A 20,062-nucleotide genomic window follows, 5' to 3' on the forward strand; every position below is an offset into this window, starting at 1 on the left:
GGTCCCTGGGGGAGCAGAGATCCCCCTGCAGCCCCTGGAGGTCCCTGGGGGAGCAGAGATCCCCCTGCAGCCCCTGGAGGTCCCTGGGGGAGCAGGGAGCCACCTGCAGCCCAGAGGTGGGTGCCCAAAGGAGGCTGTGAGAAGCCCACTCCGGAGCAGGGTGCTCACAGGACCTGTGCTCTTGTGGAGAGAAGAGCCCAGTGCAGCAGGTTTGCTGGCAGGACTTGTGGCCTCACAGGGGACCCACCCTGGAGCATTCTGCTCCTGAAGTGCAGCCTGTGGAAGGGATCCAGGCTGGTTGCTGGAGTGCAGGCCATGCAGGAGATTCACACAGTGTGAGTTCATGGAGGACTGTCTCCATGGGAGGGGCCCATGCTGGAGCAGGCTGAGGTTGTGAGGAATCCTCTCCCTGAGGAGGAAGCAGCAGCAGAAGCAATGTGTGATGAACTGACTGTGGCCTCCATTCCTGTTCCCCTGCCCTGCTGGCAGGGAGGAAATGGAGACCTTGAGAGTGAAGTTAAGCTCTTGAAGAAGGGAGGGATGGGCAAAAGGTGTGATAAGATTTATGTTTTCTTTCTCATTGTTCTACTCTGATTTGATTGGTAATAAATTAAGTTAATTTCCCTAAACTGAGTCTGCTTTGCCCATGGGAGTAACTGGTGAGTGATCTCTCCTTGCCCTTATCTTGACCTACGATTTAGGTCAAGATTTTGCTTTATTTTCTTCCTTGTCCATCTGAGGAGGGAAGTGATAGAGTGGCTTTGTTGGGCACCTGGAATCCATCACAGCCTGCAAGGGGGACATGGAGAACTTAACCTTGAAGATATGACACTGAAATTCTATTTATTACTGTATTTAAATAGGTCAGTATAAATACTTGTACAATCTGAATAAGATGAAGTGGTTGCTTCATTTAGATGAACATTTAGGGTAAAATGCATTGCCCCCTCCCCTGGCTGAGGCTCTGTAGGGGTTTGCTGGTTCTTTTCCTCTGCTACCTATGCATGTGGCCTTTAATGTGAGTGAAAATAATGAGAATATCTTTTACAAAAAATATCTGGATAAGTTTATATACAATGAAAAAGACTAAATCCCCTCTTATTAAAAAAAAAAAGTGCTGTACAAGTAGCAGTTCTTACTATTCATACTGAATTCTGTGTAAGGCGCTTAGCAACGTCAGTTGTTTGCAGACAAATACATCTGTTTTTCATGGGAGACAAAAGAAATATTCAAAATAGTGAGTTTAATGTGACGTATTTTTCAGTAAGAGTACCTTGACCTGTTGGCATTGCTGTGGTCTGTGCTGATGAAAGTGTGACCTTGCTTTGGAGCTGCAAGCTATTTATTCTAGGCTCAATGTGTCTTTTGAGAGTGTGGCCAGCAGTTCTCTTTTGTCTGAAAGAAGCATTCCCAGCTTAAATTGTAGAGAAAATGGTTTGCTTTAAAAATGATAATGCCTGGAAATAAGCCTGAAGACCCTAGGAGAGAAAAACATTTGTCTGTGTCTTACAGCGCAATTTAATGGTGTTTAGATGCATATTTAAGTGCTGTTGAGTCAGGGTCTAAATTATTTTTCAGGATTGTAAGTGGTTGTTTATTTTTAAAATAGGCTTCAGAAATGTATTCTTGGTTAAAGAAGATGGTGATACCATGATACAACCAGACCTCAGCTCTGCTTTGGAGATGCTTTCACCTGTCCCCGTCTCTCCCTGCATGGGGCCAGAATCCTGAAATGCAGACGTTTGCACAATATGTTGCTTGAATCATTTTTTAGTTATTTCTCTCCAGCATACAGTCTCCAGTTCTGAATTCCTTTACCAATGTCTGACCTTGTGTTTGGCTGTGAAGAGCTTTAACTTGCCAGCTAAGCCAGTTTGCTTTTATGGCCATCCTACCTTTCTCAATATTTAGTATCACTCGAGTGGCTCAGTGATCTAAACATTTTATCAGCAGTGACTGCAGTGACTCTCCCATTTGTTTCAAGCTCATTTTTTGCCTTCTCTGTTTCTTTGGATTTGGGATTTTTTTTTTTTATTTTTTTTTTTTTTATTTTGGTTTTCTGTCTCTTACAAAAACTGGAGAAAGAATTGCCTGTAAAATTTGCTGCTTATGTATCTTGGAGACAAAATATCAATCATTGAATGTGGAGCTCCTGTGTGGATCCACCCAGCTAGATCTCGGTTTTATGTCAACTAAAAAATCCCATCTTCTCACTGTGGTAATTTCTGTCTCTGTTAGCTCTGCTTTCATTCAGCAGTAGCTGAATGTGCAAGATTCTTCATCTCTTGCATTTATGTGCAAGATAAATAGCTCAGTTTATCCCTGAACACATGATTCCTTATATTCTTCAGCTGTAGTCCAGCAAAATCAGAGTGTAGGAGTCAAAGTTCTGTGAATATTTACCAAAGGTTATCTGCATCTGGGTGATATCAGATGTGTGCTTTCTTATCTTAGAGGGTCATGGACTTGATTGTTCCTTGTTCTGGGCTTTGCAGTGCAAGGGGGATGAGTTCTTGTAAATAATGACAGGACTGAAGGGTTCTTAAAGCATTAACTGCTTCAGTGCCCTAAAGATGTAAAGAATGTGCCCAATAAAAGTTACCCTACTGTGAACCCTTAGTTTCACAGGATTTTCTTGCTCTTTTCTGGAATGTTTCTTGCCTAATAAAATGTCTCTGCACACAAGGGATTACCCTGTAAAAGCATATGCTGCAGGCATTGAAATACAGAATAATGGTTTTATTTTTCATTATCTTCCACAAGGGAAGAGGGGAAAACATGATTTTTTTTTTCTTTTGAGAATGATTCTTTGTGGCCCAATGAATCACCCTTTGCATTTTTTTCCTGCCTTCATTTCTTCATTCTAGGAAAAAATCCCATAATTGCAAAGTCCTTGGTGGCTGAAATCAATACATCATCTTCATTTTATTAGGAGGTACCCAGAGTCATTAGGAAATCTGGGCCATAATTAAAGTCAGTACAGAGTTCTAATAGGTGTGAGACAGCTCTCGTCTGTCTTATCTCAGGGTAGTGTGTTTAAATAACTGAATTGTGAGCTCTTCTCAGAGGCTGAGCATCCAGGCAGGGGTATATCATTGCAGGAAATGATACAGAGCTACAGGATACTTGTGCACAGCCAAGTGCAATTATTTACATAGTTCATATTACTTTTAAATTTGATACTATTTTGACATGTTTCCGCAGATATTTGTGTGAGGAGTGGATAAACAGAGGAAGCTGCATTCACTGCACTTTGAAGCTTGTCGATCTCCCTTTATGTAAAACATTGCCCATTAACTTCATTTTTTGTCTGTGTTTGTATCTGCAAATGTTAATTAACATTCTGGTTTATAGATTTTAGAAACTTGACTTCAAATCTTTAACTGTTTTTGCCTGGATGTCAAAAATCCTTTTAGCCTTGTACTTGATATTGATGTGAGAATGGGATAAGGCCTTTATGGTGCAGGATTCTTTCTTCTTTCCATGATTGCTACAGAAGCATCTGTTTAGAGGACTGTGATAAAAATAATCCTTACTGAATTTACTTAATGGGCAGACAGTGGGTGAGTAGGTCAAGGTGACAGCATAAAAATGTACTTTTCAAAATCTGCTTGCAAAGTAAAAATTCCTTTGTGTTCTGAGATTACCACTGTGTGTTATCCCTAAGTTTTTGGTTTTTTTTATTTCAAAATATTGCAGAATTCTTTGTCATAGTGGGCAACTAGAGTAGCAGAGTTAACTTTTTAAAATGTCAGGAGTTACTTCACTCTGACAAAGGTCCCTGACAGGGATGTTTAGATTTCTGTGCTGTCCTAGATGCCAGATTGTCAAAGATTTTTTTTTTTTTGTCCTTTTTGCCAGAGTCCTGTGTGTTTTCATGAAGGGATCAGCAACTGCTTTTAGTGACGTTAAGAAATTTAATCTCAGATAGTGGAAAGATTTTTGTCAGTTTTCTAAGAGAAAAATGTACTTACATGACGGAATGGCTTCATCTGAGCATCTGCTCATAAGATGAATGACAAAACCAAAAAGAAGTCTTGTGATATGGGCAGAATTGATCCCCATTTCAGAGGAAAGCAGTTGTATTAACACAAGATCAAGTAAAAGGCATGGTTAGGCAGTTAGGCTGGCTGAAAGAATATTTAATTTAGAACCATGGAAATCCTAAGTAGCCTCTGCCTTTCCCACTTTAAAGTCCTGTAGAAACTGTGGTGTGACTGTGACAACAAGAGTTAATGATGGTGCATCATTTGGTAATAAGAAAATATGATCTAGATACAAATCTAGATTTGGTTATATTTTTAAAAATTGACGATCTGGAAAGAACCAGAAAATAATTCTACACTAATTAGGAAAGTTAATGGCAGAGGCTGTGGATTATACAGAGATGACTGAAAGTAAGCTTACATTTCCAGGCATCAGTGAGGAAGAGAGAACAAAAACTGAGCTATGGGACAACAGTCAGAAAAGGGAAGGAAGGTTAAGGATGAGTGAACAGGGCAGAAGAAATTTTTTTGGTTTTTTTTGGTCAAAGTGGTTGAGCTTTTGAGGTGTATTAGACAACCACACATTTCTTGTGGCTCCTGATTTTCTTTGGGGTTTTGTTTTGTTTGTTTTTTTTTTATTTTTAAATTTTTTAGAAAATATTCTTTGTTTGTTTGTTTGTTTGTTTTTGTTTTTGGTGGCTGGTGGCATTGCCTTACCTTAACAAAGCTATTGCATTTGGTTCCATATGAGAAATTCAAGCTGAGATTTAACAGATAAACTCAAAATATGTGGTTTGTAACTCTACCATAGAAAGATATTATGAGATGGCTGGTCTCTATAATTCTGTGACCAGATATAAATATGATTATCTGAATACATATCATATAGACACTGCAGTTTTGAACAGTTGATGCCAAAGATATAACCTGCTGTTTGTTTGTTTTACTTACCTCTGTTCTTGTGTAATTATTTTTTAGAACGTGAAGGAAGATGCAGAATACAAAGCAGTAATTTTTTTTTTTATTTTTTTTTTTTAATGAGCTGCATCTAATTGCATATAACTGTGTTGAGATCTGGAAACTTAAAAGTTTATCTCTAGTTTACTGCATATTTCCCAACGGCAGAGAATTGTTCCAGTGCTGTACAAATTGTTTTGCTGTAATTAACACTGGAGTGTACCAGTGTGTTTAAACACGCTGGAAGGACCACTTTACAGAACATACCCCAATTAGTGCTCTTCCTTAAAAGTGAATGTTAAGTGCAACAAGACAATAAATCAGCAAGTGATCCTCAGAGCAGTAATGACACTTGTGGTTTTCAGCTGTATGGAACAGGAACCAGCAGCCTGCAGGTAAATATCTCTGGGTAGGTCCCCACCAATCACTGGGGCTAAACAGGTTGCCAATACCCACTTGGCACAAATGTGTTTTTCAAGCAAAGGATCTATTACTTTTTTTCTTATTCATGTAGCTCCCATTAATGTCAAAGGGAACTATGTGTTTGTGAAAGGAAAATGGATCCCCTGAGGGTGTCAAGTATTGTAAGGTAATGTTCTTCTGTTACATTTTATGCACTGCTTATTTTTATGAGTTGTTGTAATTGTTTAGGGTGTATGATTGCTTTAGGGCCTGCTGTCAGGTGTGGAATCACTGCATAAAAAGGGCTCATGAATGAAATATTGAGAATTCAGAAAAGAAACCTCATTTTTTAGTGTCAGCGAGGCAAATACATAATATTTGGAATAGGAACTTACATAAGGAATAGCAGAAACTGATAACTGCTTGACAACTATGAAAATTCGTGGTCCTAACTGACCAATTAGTGCCTACAGCTATTGACATTTCTGTAATTCATTAAGGTTTTTATCAGTTCTGAAACAACTGCATCAAAACGAACTGGTATGCTGGGAGGAGAGCTTGTAGAGGTGGCATTGGTTAAATACTCTGAACCTGAGAGACCTGATTAGTGGTCATATTTCTGATTTATAAATCGAAATGTTTACAGTGTAAACTGCTTCTTTATTCTTGTTTTTGAGGAAGACTTTTAACATGATTTTGTAAGTGCTGCATTATCTGAGCTAACAGAATTGCCCTGAAGTAATTGTGAAACTTTATTTTCTTGGTTTATAGGATCAGTCAGTGAAAACTTGATATTTCTTGACAATAATCAAATTGACTATGGCTTGATACAAGCCATTTGTGTTACTACTGCTACTACTGTTTGAAAGGTGATGATTTCCTTGTTCACAGAGGCACTGCAAATAAACAGTAAAAAGACAACATGAGTAAGAGTTGTTCTGAATGTCAGTTAAGAATGGATAAAGATGACAACTATTGTAAAGAAAGCTTCCTATAAACCCAGATTTTTTTTATTTTTTTATTTTTTGCATTATGTGAAACTCCTAATTTAGAGAAATTTTGTGTGGGTGTAAAACTGTTTTTAGCTCCACAGGGTGAGGTGTCCTCTTGCTGGAACTGCAGTACTTTTCTATATTTCTGTTCACCATCAAGATGGCAAATTATCAGGATTGAAATCCTCTTCCAGCATTGTGTTCCAAAGAACTATAGAAAAGGCTATAGTTTTCCACACAAGGATTTTTGTTAAGATGAAGAATATTTTCCTTTCCTCCTGTGTTTCAGCTTGATAAGCATTATCTATGGTACAGCCAGCTCCTTTGCAGTTTGGTTGAGTGGTTCTGATGGGTAAGCAATGAAAGTAATTCTTTTTATTAACAAACAATTTTGTACCCAATCCTTGACCACGAGAGCAAACCATATCTGATTTGGGCTCAAGCGAGGAATGATGAATTTAATTTGTGTACAAGTTCAGTCTAGGGGTCAGATTTGTGGTTTGTGATTGATGTGGATTGTCACCAGAACGTGGGGACAACCTGTTTGTTACAAGCTGACTTATATACCCACTTGTTGAGTCTTTTCTGATGTGAAACCTGGGTTCCAGCCCCAAATAAAATTCATCCTTCTGACACATTCCTGAATCAGCTTTTTCAAAACCTTCTTGTATGTGCAAAAAGTAGGGAATGCATAAACCCTATCTTGTAGATGATTTTTGTCTATTTTTGATACATTTTTGAAAAAAGCCAGAACTGTTTACTTCAATACTGCTGTTTTTATTAACAAAACCAGTTCTTTTTCCCCTGGAAAATGCAGAATTTCCCTTTGTCTTTCAAGTGGATGTCAGCTACCGTAGCTAGGTTACCAAATTGGCACAATAGGCAAGACATCTGCCTGGCCAAGTCTGTGTATCTGGCAAGACAATACTGCAGGTGCAGCAATAAAATACTTGTTTTCAACAACAAATTTCTGTGGCTTACTTCATGTCCTTGAGCTTCTTGCAAGCAAGAATTATTCTTCTCATTGCAAAGCTGCACTAGAACTGCATTAATCTACTTATAACTTTCTGCTATAGAAATTCACTCTGTCCAAAGCCATTTTTCTTGTGTTACCTTCCTTACCAAACTGCTTTTGTACTTCTCTCTTGTAGAACAAGAAGTGCCTGAATTGCAGGTGATCTTATGAATGAATTTCAAACCAGTTTATTATTCAGCGACCACTTGGGTTCTTCACAGTAGTATTTTCCAATGTTTGATTCAAAATAGAATTCTGAAAAAGTCAAATTATGTTTGAGCCTAACTTTGGGGAACAAGAATAAGAAATTAAAAAGGTGTATTTGAGAGTGAGAATGCCCCACATAATCCTGGATCTTTAAAAGTTGAATTTCCTGGCTCTAGTTTAGTTCTCCACACATGAACTCTGCTCTCTCTCCACCACCTCGTTTCTCAAGTATTCTACTAAATAGATCATGTAATGTTGCATTTTTTTATCTTTCCTTGCTTTTGTTAAACATGTCCCAGATTGAGATGTGTGTGTTTTTTTTTAGTTTTGTTGGTTGGCTGATTTTTTGCTATTTTAATTTTTTTTTTCTGTAAGGAAGTAGGAAAAAAGACCTGATGAAATACATGCTTCTCAAACTCTCCTGAAACATGGAGTGATGTATTGGCATCTGGTTGGTTTGCCAGTGACAAAAGTTTTATAATTGTGATTTCATTAAAGTCAAAGGAAACAGAATTCAAGTCAGCAGTGTTATAATACTATAAAATTACTGTGGTACTAAGATAATCAAAACCAAGTATCTGTCTTTCTCAGTGGATTTATTCCTACTTTCTGTATTGTCAGTAGGAGGAATGCGACTGATGTGAATTAGTGTCTTTACAGGCTTAAAAAATGGAAGGAAGAGGGGTAAAGCAAATTATCCCTGCTTGTAAGTATTTGTAAATCCTTTCTCTTGTTTATTAATTTAATATACAATGGCTTGAAACATCTAGGACCTACAATTGTTCTACAAGGCATTTGTAGGTAGTGATCCCTGGAGGCCATTGTATTTTAAGGAAGACCAAAATGGTTTGTTTAAGTTTTTTTGTTAAATCAACCCCTTGAAGTTATAATATATGCATACATTTCCTGTATGCAGATCTTTCACCAATCTTATGAAAGGATTTTCAGACCAACTGCAAAAATCTGTGTGCCTTCACTGACAACGTGTAGTACTTTAAAGTCCCAACTTTATTTTTTATTTCAGTCTTGGAAGACTGAGCAGACCAAATTCCAAATCTGTAGTGCTCCTCTGTTGCCTGTGTGCCCAGACCCCAGTAAGGTTAGAGTGACAAAGCTGTCTGGTGGGAAAGTTGCTGTTTAATGAATTAAATTGGCTTGGCCAAAGGTTTGACTCCAGAGCAAGAGCAGTGAGGTTGGGTGATAGGAGGAGGAGACCCTCCAGAATACAGGGATCCCATCCTGCTATCCTCATTATTTCAGACCTGAGTCTTGACTGTTTTCAGCAACTCAAAGTGATGGATTTGAAATTATCCATTGAAATGCTACCAACCTGAGCTGCTTTGGGGCAAAGGAAATGGAGTCCTAAATCCATCAGCTTTACCCCACATAGCATTTTGTATTGTGCAAATAAAATGGAGTCATTTAAATGCTTCCAGTGGGTGTTGACTAGAGGCACTTACAGAGTACAGATTACTGCAATGAACTTGATTATCCTTTAAATAAATGTACTGCAGGGCACTTCATGCTATGGAATATCGTAAAAAGTGAACTATACCTGTCAAACGAGCAAAGAATATATTGCTGTGTTTTTGTACACTTGCCCTTCTAGTATTTCCTCACTTTCTACCACATTTTGGGTTTTTTTCTGAGAGTCTAACAACCATTAGTACTAATTAAAACCTTGTAATGCTGCTTTTATGTAAATGAAATTGTCATTTCATGTGGTGAATTTGACACCCAACATATGTCACTCTGTATTTTGCTGTCCCCTCTTTTGGAGGAAGACAGATAATATGGGTGTTACATTTCAAGGCTGATGGCTTTTAGGGATCTTCTGAATGTACTGTTTTTCTAATACTGAATATAATTCATGGGCTCCTGAGGAGGCCTGCATGACATTGTCTCCACCTAGAGATAAGTTATTAAAATTCTACTCCAAACTGTGTTTCCAGATGACCTGTGTGACTTCTAAGTGAGGTTACACCTTAGCAGCTGCCTAAGTGCCATTTCACTGTTACACAACTGCTTGGAACTTTTGCAGCTTTTAAGTAGAAACATATTTCTCTTGGAACCTCTGAATCACCAGAAATGCTGGCTGCCATTAGTGTGGCTGTAAGTGGATTTCTCTCTAATGTAGGCATCTTTGTATAGGAGGAAAATGCCATTGTTTTTAGACTGCATTTAAAGTGCACCTTTTATGAAAAGAAGTGGAAGAGAGGAAATCCCCAAAGGAATCTCTTGCACAGTTCTGATGCTTCTACTTAAAAGCTACAGTGTAGTTACACTCACCCAGCCAGGTGGCCTCTGCACACATGCATACCAAATTCCCTCCAAATGTGCAACAAAAGAAGGTAAAATAACTGTTTGATGCCTGGAACTGAATTCAGTTTGAGATAGCAGTTCCTCCTCTGGCCTGGGAGGTCTATAAGCTCCAGACTGCTATTATGTGAAATGGACAAACCTGACAAGGCAATAATTCCTCATCATGACTGCGTGTCTCAAATATATATTGACATTTGTGCTGAACTTTTGTCTTTCAAACAGGCAGAATGGTACTGAGATTGTGGAGAATGTTGTTTTTTGGAACCCTTCAAAGAGCAAGGAGCTGTGTATTTCATTGCTCAAATGTGGTGTGTGTGCATGAATCAATAGTTCAGATCATGTCAGGCAAGTCTAATTCAGGTCTGCCATTCTTGACAATGTCACTTTAACAATAACTTGGGCTCTATCTTTCTGTGAGATACTTGAAAATACAAACCCAAAAGTGGAAATAGCAGCCAGTTTTTAGTCTCATATCTGATAGGAGTCACAGGTTTGAAAGCATAGCTTACCCTGCCTTTGCTGGTTGTTGTCAATTTATTTCTGTGACCAGAAAAAAGGAAAATGAAACAAAATTTCAAATAGAGTTTCTGTTACAAATGAATGGTGTCTTTCAATCTGTAGGCAGACCCATGCAGTATACACTTTTTTGAAAGCTGTACATGCCAGCTGGGAGATTAAGAGTGAATTTAGGATCACTGTGGGTTTTGTTGTCCCTGATGTTTGTGTCCATGGGGTCTCTGACCTGAATGTAAAAAAAAATAAATAAATTGGGAAACCCATACTCAAAAGATGACTTTCATTTGCTGCTAGATTGCTTTGATTATTTAAGGACACTGCCTCTGTGGGTTTCTGCCTCTCCAGTTTTTTTATCTAAAATTCTGAAAGACATTATTTTGTTTGTAAGCTGTGTCATAAACAATGCCTTTATTATTTTTGTCTTGACTTGCATTTTGTAACACAATGATAACAGATAATTTCTCACTGTTTCTCTATTACATCCTAAGATAGCAAACAGCTGGTGCATTTATTATTAAGATATCTCTGCATACATGTTATTTGGCAAACATTTATGAATTGTAAGGGTGCCAGATATTTTAGTGCAATCTGTTACAAAGACTAAACTTGTGTATCTGTTCTTAGACTGAAGGGATGGGGGGAGTGGGAAGTCCCAACACTTCGGTGGCAGAACAACCCTAGCACTTTGCTGAGTGGTAGATGCTCAGCTTTCTCTAAGTATTAATGGAATTTAGGTAATCAAATTTATTACTGTGCCATGCTTGCTGTACTGTCATAAGAGCATATGGTATCCAAGGATGTGATATGCTTGGCAAATATTTATTTATGGATTTCTCTTTGCCAGTACAATATGTGTTCTCCTGTTTGGCTGCTAAATACCCAAAACCAGTGTCTGGTTGATGGTTAGCAAATATCTTATTTCATCAGTGTAAGCATGTATAAGTACATAGGCTGAGCAATACATGTTCTGAGACCCTCTAAGAGGAAAAAAACTCCATGTCTATATATTATTTATTCAGGCATAAGCTGCTAGCTGAGAATGTTTGGTGGCTCTGTGTTGTTGCCAAAATTAAAGGAAAGTGGTGCAATTGTTCTTCACTTAGAACACAATTTGGGTGTGAACACAGTGGAAGAACTTGTGGAAGTGGAAGAACAAGTCTTTCCTTGAATATCTCTAAATCTTACCTCTTCAGCAAGCCTTTGATAGGAGGTTATTCTAAACAGATATTAATTTGCTGCATCTTAAACCTTACTTAGGTAGCTTACAGGTAGAAATAAATTGTTAGAGGTAAAAAATGAAAATAAATATTTATGAAAGTCACATTAGGCCTTAATACCTGTTTGGTCCCAATTCTCAAGGCATTTTCACAGTTAAAATTAGACAATGCAGCAAATGAAAATTATTTTGTTGCTCAATTAAAAAAATTTAAAATTTATATAAAGAAAGAATATATATAGAGCAGGGCAGAAAGTTGCTGTGATGCTTGGGAGCTCTATCAAAACTCTTTATTACCTAGTTTTGTCCCTGCTCTCAGTGAAGGGGACAAAGTTTTGATATCATGAGAGTGTCCATGTGTTTTCTGTCTCATATCAGAGAGCTGGTGATTGCTGCAGTCCAGAGCCTGGGTATGTGCAATAGCTCAGGAAAACTCTAGGAATTTGCACTCCTTTAAGGCTAGGCTGGAAGGTGTTATATTAATGCATTCTCACAGTGTGTTTTTTAAATATCCTTAAAAATATTCCATCTATTTAGACAAGTAGATGAGCTTATATGTTCTATCAGTTGTTTATAATCATTGGACCAACATTATTAGAGCTTTTGTTTTATTTTTGTTAATAACAAAAATATTTAGGACTTCCTGAAAAAAATAGCAGTTGTTTCTGTTGGAGTGTGATTTCATAGGAATTCTAGTGGAAAATATTATCATGCTGTAAAAGATGGTCATTAATAAGGGCTATGCATGATTACTGAGAAACTGTATGCATGCAGAGGCAGAGAGTAACTTCCCTCTTATGGTTTTAGTGGTCTCTGAAGTTACTATGCTGTAAATGCCTCTGTTAGAATATGAATCTATGCACTCATAGGGTTACATGAGAGCACAGACTAATTTCTTCAGTTATTAAATTATAAATAATATTAAATTGTCATGTTTCCTACTTGTATGAAGACAAGACTTCTCTAAATTGTTTTGTTGTTTTTTTTTTTTTTTGGTAAAATACAGGTTTTAACTTCCTTATTCCTTTATTTTAAGTTTTTTGGCTGCATTGTTCTTTTATATTTTTAATAGAATTCAACAAAGTTGTTTTGCTCTTTTAGAGTGCCTGACAATAGCTCAGTTCTGGTGAAGAGGCAGCCAAAAACAGCTGGCTGATCCCCAAATAAACTACTACATAAAGCTGCTGATGGGTCAAACCTTTTTTGAGTTTGCACTCCATGTGGGTCTGGGATTCCTTGCTCTGTTTTGTATGCAGTACTGCAGACTGATCTGCTTGAATCGAAAAATGTGTCAAATCCAGTCCAAAATTTATACTACAAAGTTCAATAGAAAAGTGAGAGGAATTATTCAACCATAATTATTCAAGACTTTTCTATTTAAAATTACATTTTTTTCTTACATGCCATCTGTACATTATAAAAGTCTGATAAAAGTTAGGTTTACCAAGAAAAAAAGTATTATCAAACAGCAATTCTGTATAACATTCTACAATATTTATTCATAGCTTTGTAAAACAAAAGGAAAGCTTGGCAGAAAAATAATGTTTTCCAAGAGTATGGCAGCTAATATTTGGCTACATCATTGAGTACCTTACAAAATATTAATTACAATTGCAGTTTACCCTCAGATTGCCAGTACAAGTTGAATCATTGAAGGAGAAAGTTACCATGTGATTCTGATTTTAATACTTTTATTTAATTTCATTTCCTTTTCCAAATATGATTTTTTAAATTCCATTTTGAAAACTCTGCTGTGTCAGAAATCTCTGTGCTCTTTTCACCACTAAATCTCTGCAAGGGCTCGTTGAAAATCTCTTCATTGGGCTTGAGATGGCAAGAAAGAGTTTTAATCTATAATAATTTAGTGGATGCTTTCTTCTTCACAGCATTGTAAGAACTACCTTGGGGAAGAACTAGGAGGAACTAGGTTCCTTCTAGGAGAAGGAATCGTGACATTTGCCCCAGAATGAAGTGCTCATATCCCTGAAGAAACTGGTGAATGCAAAAGCAAATTTCTCAATCCCTTCTGAGTGTAGGGGAAAAGCATTGCCCTGGTCTCGGTCAGCAGCAGCAGCATTTATGGGGTTGGGTTGGAGATCTCCCCTGGCAGACATCCAGCCTTGGGAGCAGTGAGATGGCATTGCCTTGTTTTTGACTTGGAGATTCTCATGATCCTGCTTTTCATTTCCTTACGGCACCAGATGCTCCCAGGGCAGGAATTGCAGTACTGAGAGTGAGGAGTGGGGCTGTTCTGTGGTTTCAGGGTTTTTTGGTGCTCTTTGCCCTGTAGTGCTGTCCTGTGCAAATCCTGATCCTGTGAGCACGCAGGCTTCCTCAGCAGCTCATCCTGGAGATCTCAGCTGGCCATGGAAGCACTGCAGGGCACAGCTGAGGCAGGACTGAGCTGCTCTGAGTGACATTCTGAGGATCCTGTTTTGGGGCTGGCCTACCAAGGCAGCCCTGCTTCTTGTATGGCTTAAGATGATTAGCTGGGCTGAGCTAATTATTGTGTGTAGCCTTGTTTGGGTGACTTGTAGTGAACTAAGGCCCTCTTTACTGAGGAACTGAAAAAATACCCTTTAAAAGTCCAGAGGTAAAATTACTATCAAAACTTGTTTTCCTAGTAAAATGTTTTTACCGTTGCCTAATTTGGTGATATCTGTCATACTTCTTTTTTTACTATTAGGAGTTGGCTTTCTGTGCCTATATAGTTGTATTTATTAATTGTAAATAAGCTGGTTGAAATGCCACTTTCAAAATTGAATTTGCACTTGAAGTAGTTCCCCAGAATGCTTTCTAGGTGTTTTTAAATGACTGTGATCTGGGTTCATTAAAAAGACTGTATTTTCTGTGTCTAAAAAAAACATTTGGGTAATTAGTATTTGTAAAAGCTTGCCTCTGCCAGTGAGATGCATATCACAATCTTACAGATACATAATCAATAAACCAGGAATTCTGAGCCGTGTTCCAAATTTCTTTCCAAGCTTTCCAGCAGTATTTATTTAGTCATTAGCCATGCCCATGCACTTATTGATCTTCAGCCTACAGCTAATATTTTTTTTGGTATAATTTTTTTTCAGTATAACTTGGCTGCACTGGTGGGTTTGGTAGTTTCAAAGGCAATTCCTTTACCCTCTTTAAAAGAATAAGTGGGCTTGGTGGAATTCCACTAAACACAAGCTTTTTCCTTTTTTTGACACTGGTATTTCATCATGGTCAGTAAAGCTTGTCCTGAGTTTCTGCCTGGTTATTGCATTGTTTTACTATTAGTGAACCATGGAGTTGGACACCTGACTTGGTGCTGCTCTAAGAAAAGATAGGAATGCAGGAATTGTCTCTCACTCTTTCTCTTCATATTTATGATCTCTGTTTCAGGGCAAGGTAGCCTAGTGTTTTTGTGGCCTGAAAGAGATGAGTCAGCTAGAAAGTGTCTTGAAGTCTGAGGAGAAGCAGCTGATGATGTCTCTTTTAAGCTGTGGGTCAGATCCATTGGATCTGTCAGGGGTGTTGGGAATTTGGAATTGCTGGATACCATGCACTGCTCTGTGCTCCTGCAGTGACATGTTTTAGAGCAGGGAATGGGAATGAATTCCAGTAGGAACCTAAAGAAAGGGATGTGTCTGGTAGGATAATTTTCTTCCTTAACGAGCACTTCATGATTTCAAAGCATAAATAATTAGAGTAAGTTGCTGATGTTTCTTAGAACATCTGTTTTTTAGTAAAACTGTGGCTCTTTCACTGCTTTTGATGTGCCGTGGCTTTTTCTGGGTTGCTGTGCAAGGCACTGGGAGCTCCAGAGAGAATCCAAGCAATACATTAAATCTGCAGGCAACATGCAAATTACAGCAACCAAAAGGTGTAACATCGTTTGGAAAGTTACATAAAAACTTGTTATTCCTCAGCATCTGCATGAGCAAAGCAATGACCTCCTCTGGCCATCTTTTTCTCTCAGCTGGGATGGCTTAAACAAACCAGCTCAGGACACAGAACAGCTCTGGTCAGTGTCCTGCTGGAGGTGGCCCTGACTGACCATTGGCTCTCATTCAAGCCCCTTCTCTTGGCTCCTGCTCTTGCATTCTTTAAAAAAAAAAACAACAAAACAACTCATTAAAAACACATTCTTTGTGGGGTGGGGGATGTCACTGTGTTTAGACAAAACTAGGCTCTGAAATCAACTCCTGTTGTCACTAGACTTCATAATAAATGTATTTAATGAGAATATCTTAATCCAGATAAATATTTCTGCTGGTTTGGTGCCAGTGTTTTCCTTCTGAAGTTGCTGAATGTTTTGTACAGGGCTGGTTTTCCTGCTGGATGTCCCTAGATATTAGAGCAGGGGTGGCCCTGCTCAGGAGTGGGTGCTGTGGGTATTAAGGTGAAATGAAGTGATGAAGAGATGGTTTCTCACTCACAAAAAAAGCTGGAATATATGGTATGGCCGTGTATAGTGTGTTTTTAAGCTAGTGTTGTGGTAGATTTGAAAAGCTGAATAATTTTTCTAGCTTAAGATAGGAGCTTATTTATGCTTTACAGTCCTCCTATACATGTGCAGGGGGGCTGCAATTGGCCTTCTTACTATTTCAGTTTGATTTTTTAAGACCAGGTTTGAAGATTTTGCAATAAACTTTGAGGTTTTGCCACTTTAATGTACCAGATTGCACTGACAGGGGTGAATAGAGACCTTACCTCTTGTGTGATAATGTATTATATTTTGTGAGGGAATGAATATTGGTCTTAATGATTTCTTCAAATCAAATAACATGGGATCCTCTATGTTTGCAATATTGCTTTCATTATCTCATAAATAGCAACTCTTTGTCCTGGATGTGAATTACCACAAAAATGGTTGGATGGTAATTTTGAGTGCTTTACACAACTTTTTAAAAAATGTAAGAAATTATGATTTCACTCTTCAGTGCTGCAAAATTGGATCATTTTTAATATTATTGGAATACAATGCAGACTTTAATGGTAAAAATAGTTCTGTGAATTAAAAAATTATGCACATGAGGATGAGTTAAATACACTGATGGAGAGAAGATAAGAGCTTGTGAAACGAAATAATGTGTGAAATTTTGTAATGTTCACTTGTATACTGTTATCATAGGACAGGTATTTGAGAAATCTTATCTTTCTTTAATTTAGCTGATTGTGAAGAGAAATGTTATCTCTCCCTGCAGTATTTGTGCTATTCCTCTGCCTCTGGATGCATCACCCCAGTGCTCTTTCCAGGCACCCTCTCTCCCTGTCCTACTTTGAGCCTGGGCAGGTTGCTTGGGAGCTCATTAAAGCTGTGGTAGAAAAGGGTCTAGAGCTGGTCAGATATCTCTGTCTTGTATTGCCTTTCTCCCTTTCTTCAGCCTTTATGGTTTCAGATTTACACAGAATTGTGTGATGTGTCTGGTTACACCATATGCTAAACAATAGGTGCCTTTCAGCTCCACAGAGTGTGCCCATAAATCAGGAGAGACACTGCAATGTTCACCCTCCTGTGCTGGCATCAGCTGCCCGTGTCCCACACCTGGGTCACAAAGTGCCTTTGCAGTCACGAGCAGAACAGACGTGAGCACAGCAGAACTCGGTGCCAGGGGTGGGTGAAGGAGGGTTATTTCATGCTTTGAGCCTAAATACCTGCAAATGGTGGTAGTTGTGAAACTGCAGCGTTTTTCTGAAGTGCTGATATGAGATATTATTTTCTGTAATCTCTGCATAGTGTCTTCAGCCTGCTGTGAGAGGGAGGAATAGGCTTAATTATTTCAGAGTGCAATTTCCTTCCTAAATGAGCCTAAGTCTGGTTCCTGTTTGGAAGGCAGATCGTGGCAGAGGATTTTCTGATACTAGTCCTGGATGTTTTCCATTTTCAAAGATTTAGCTGAATTTTTCATATGACTGTGCAGATATGTAGCCTTGGAGTCATTGAGTTCTGAGCCCAGAATGATTAATCTAATACGAATGGTCAAAGATCCTTCATAGATCTGTGATTGTGCATTGAAAAAGTTACTTTTAGTATCTGCTTTTTATTTCTTTAAAATAAGAAGGCTTGTAAAAAAGTCTACTTGTGACTTTTGTGTTGAGAAAACAGTTTATTTTAGTCTTTGGTATTCTCATTATTAGAAGATGGACTTCCATTTAATATTTGTCCTTATGCATCCATTTTAACATTATTTAGGCTTTTCTGGAGACTTTGTCAATATTTTTAAGACATCTGAGCTTAATAATCACATTCAGCAGTTATCTGGTTACTGTCAAGCCAAAAATGCTCCTCAGTTCATCTTATTCTAGTTACCATACTGGCAATTCCTGCTTTGTGCACTCTTCTCTCTACCTAAAACACCTTTTTTTAATGTACATTGAAAATGCACATCTGATAGGTCATAAAAACTGGATTGATGTCTCATTTCTCTATCAGCTCTCCCCAGTGATCAAATAAACAAGATGGCATTATGAAGACTCCAGGATGAGTGGAGTTAGACTGTACAATGTGGGTTCTAAATATATTGAGAGCAGATGAAATCCAAATGATCATTTTGTAGGTAAACATGGTAAAATTGTTGAAAGCAGTATAGAAGACATTTTGTAGGAATATAAATATTTCTGATCTGAAGGAGGGGAAGTGCATATCTGTGATGACATGTTCTTAGCATATGGCAGTAACAAAGTTCAAACCTGGTGAATTACTTATTCATGAGGCTGAATTGTGGCGGATAAAGTTATTTCCTATTAGCAGCTACAGATAACAAATATCCAAAGGAATTAGAGACTCACCAAAGGAATCCTCTGGAACTCAATGTTTTTGGGTTTGGTGGATTTTGTGTTTGTTTCCTTTCCCCAGAGCTCCCAGGCAGCAAAGTTTTGGAATTCTGGAAGAAGATTAATGTTTCTTTAGTATTTCATCCGGGTTAATAGGATTATTTACCTGAATATTAGAAATGGCCAGTATGACTGTGGAAATAATGAGTGTCTAATGGTTGTTGATAATGCAGTTAAGAGGGATGTAGATCTGAGACAAGTAGCATGACTTTTTGATAGAAATAGTGTCATGCCAACTTTATAAGACATTTCACTTAATTCCAAGCTTAGCTAATTGATTAAAAACAGTACTAAAGACAGATCACAGACACAAGGGATTTTCAATGTTTAACTGTAACACAGCTTAAATAAACACGAAAACTAATTATGCAGAGTGTAGCAAACTTGCATTATGTGAATGGGATGTATCTTATGGTAATCTCAAAGTGTAATTTTAAATAGGATGTGGTCACTGTACTTGAATAGTTCTAGGTTCCAGAGAATGTTGGTCTCAATAGTTTGCTGCATCAGTACAAGTAGTATTTAATCATTACCTGCATATAAAGGTATCTCTGGGAAAACAGAGGATACTAAAGAACAACCTCAGGTCCTAGCCGTTCTGCATGTTTTGGGCAGCTGAATTCAGTCAACCACTCTGTCTCTGGGCTTTTGATTTGGTCATGCCTAACAGAGGTTAAACATTTGAGAAAGGAACTGAGTTCTGGGAAATAGTTATGGAAAAGAAAGAGGATGTTGATAATGGCTGATCAGCAGTTTATGATCTCTCAGAATGAAATTGCCCTGAAGACTTTATTCTAGTCCTAGATTTGCAAAAAGGGAACTGTTTAGTAGGAGCAGTAGTTCCTGTATTTGACATTGATATGAGGGCTATTTGGATCATCTTAGTCCGAGTCCAAAATGTAACAGGAAAATTGGTGAAGATGCATAAAAAATGGTTAAACAATAAAATATGCATTTAGAGTGAGTGGGTGCTGCAGTTTATTTAAAGGGACTGCTTTAGATGTTTATGTATTTTTGTGAGACAAGTTTTCTGTTGAGGTTTGAACAAAACTTGCCACTCTTTTGTTAGTTAGTTATTTTATTTTCTTTTAGGGATAAAATCAAACTTCAACTTGGCAATAATGTTGGTTTGTAAAGATTATTTTCAAGTGACAAACAAAAATCACACGTTTTACTTCAAGAGACTCTTTTTCTTCAGGAACATGAGCATAAAAATACTGGAAGAAATGGTAGCAGTAGACAAACTATATCCATGTAATTCATTGGAGCCAATAATGATGAATAATCAGAAATCAGCTTTCCAGCTACGTCATTCGGTAACCTGTGGTATTTATTTATTGCCTTATTAATGAAGTATGAGAAAAGCAGCCTAACAAAAAAAAAATAATTCATTAAAATTGAGCCAATCAATCCAGAAAAATGACTGAATGATTCTTGTTGTGAAACTTTACTAATTAAAATAAAAGCTTCAGGGTAACTGTGTTGTTGAATGTAACCAATCAGTGGCAGTGGTCCCAGCTCAGATGAGAATGCAGCCTACAGAAACTAATTGACTGAGTTGTTTTAGTCTTGCCAGAGCCTAAATCCTGTCATGTTTGCCTAGGAGATGGGGAAAAAGCTTTTCTGTTTTGTGCAAACC

The 20,062-nt window shown here is 37.8% G+C and overlaps 1 long non-coding RNA gene across 1 annotated transcript in view; it reads left to right on the forward strand.

The window, feature by feature from the left end:
* The window catches only part of LOC107208517, a 109,075-nt gene that overhangs the window by 352 nt on the left and 88,661 nt on the right, over positions 1 to 20,062 (forward strand). The gene's annotated exons all lie outside the window — the stretch shown is intronic.

The sequence above is a fragment of the Parus major genome, chromosome 9, assembly GCF_001522545.3.
Source record: "Parus major isolate Abel chromosome 9, Parus_major1.1, whole genome shotgun sequence".
Taxonomy (NCBI): domain Eukaryota; kingdom Metazoa; phylum Chordata; class Aves; order Passeriformes; family Paridae; genus Parus; species Parus major.